At 49.1% G+C, this 1,569-nt stretch overlaps 2 pseudogenes; one reads left to right on the top strand and one right to left on the bottom strand.

Annotated features, from left to right (window-relative positions):
* Positions 1 to 26, top strand: part of LOC105826159 — a 10,185-nt pseudogene extending 10,159 nt beyond the window's left edge.
* Positions 27 to 391: 365 nt separating this feature from the next.
* LOC105826158 lies at positions 392 to 1,347 on the bottom strand (annotated as a pseudogene).
* Between the last annotated feature and the right edge of the window lie 222 nt (positions 1,348 to 1,569).

The raw sequence follows: 1,569 nt of genomic DNA, 5'->3' as shown, positions 1-1,569 counted from the left end.
ATTAACAGGTGCTTGCAGTTTGTTGACTTTTTTGAAAAAATCAAGTTGTAAACTTTTATTACGAATTAAAAATGAAGTTCTTAAAAATCTCTACTTGACCAGATATGAAACAATTTAAAAACCTTTAAAGGCGTATTGAGAAAAATCAGGCTTTTTAAAAAAACAAGTTTGTTATTACCAAAAAAGACGTTTTTAGGTAAAAATAATAAAAACCCCATGCTGCATAGATAATGCAGATAGTTCTAGTTATCTGACCAACAGGCAAAAAGCAAGCACTTAAGGTCTTCAGCTCCAGTCTTTCGTTCATTTCTTATTGCTGGAATTTCATATTCATTTCTTCTTGTTGGATGACTAAACCAGATGATGGTAGAGATGGTCAGCTGGCATTTACTCAGCCCCGCCTGCTCAGCTTCAGAGCGGATGAATTCTCAGCTGGTGGATCGGCTGCTTTTGTCTCTTTGCCATCTTGTGGTTTAGGGTTTTCTGGGCATCTGCGTCGGTAATTGAAGTTGCAGCGGTACCGATGTTGAGGCAGCTGCTGACCTTGGGTTTCACCTCCTTGATTCTCTTTATCCTCTTCATTGCCATCCTCTCTGGGCCGTCTTTGGCGGGGAGGGCCCCTGCGGACCCGTGGTCCATAACCCCGATACATATTCTTACTGGTGGTCTACCTTGTTCTCCTGCACCCAGGTTGTCAGCACCCTCCATCACTTCTCCCTGCACAGGAGGGTTGGAACACTGTGGTCCACGCCCACAGGGTCTCCGCATGCAGTAAGGTGGGAGCCTTCACCTGTGGTAGGGCCGGCGTTGCTGGCCTGGCCTTCAGGAGCACTCTCCGATCCCTCATTCTTTTCCCCACTCTCACCATTCTGATAATTCTGCTGGTGATGGCGTGGAGGACCCCTGCGACGTGGATGGCGTCTGTAATGGTTACGGTCTGCTGCATATTTACTGCCTTGAACTGGATTCCACCAGCGCCTGTGGCATTTGCTGCCCCCGCACCCTTTCCTCCTTCAACAACATCAAACTCCACAGTTTCTCCCTCTCCTACACTGCGAAGGTGCTTCCTGGGGTTCTTCTTTTTTATGGCAGTCTGGTGTACAAATACATCTTCTTTGGTGTCATTCCTGCTGATGAAACCATATCCGTTTCTTACGTTGAACTATTTTACTGTCCCCAAAACCTTTGTTGCGATGACCTTTTTGTCCCCGCCGGCAGGCGCGGCGGCCGATGTGAGGCCACCGGGGCCACCGCTCCCAGCACCGCTGCCCGTGGTGCCGAGCTTGGAGTCGCCAGCGCTGAGGGCGGGGCAGCGGGCAGCTGCTGGGTCTCAGCCTCGCTGCTCATGGTTACGGTGACAGTGACTGGGGCCGGCTGCGGCAGCTGCGGCTCCTCCTGATGTGTGATGGTAACTAGGCCGGCAGCGGTGGGGCTTCACAGGGCTCTCTGGGGTCCGCTCTCCACTTTTAATATTGTAAATATACTCAAACTAGGAATAGAAGGTTATACATAAGATATTTAATTGAAAGAAATTGGCTTATGCAATTGTGGAGCTAGTTAGGCAAGTAT

The sequence above is a fragment of the Propithecus coquereli genome, unplaced genomic scaffold (genome assembly GCF_000956105.1).
Source record: "Propithecus coquereli isolate 6110/MARCELLA unplaced genomic scaffold, Pcoq_1.0 Scaffold86, whole genome shotgun sequence".
NCBI lineage: Eukaryota > Metazoa > Chordata > Mammalia > Primates > Indriidae > Propithecus > Propithecus coquereli.
Note: the sequence above shows the minus strand (reverse complement) of the source record. Positions and strands in the feature narration are given on the sequence as shown.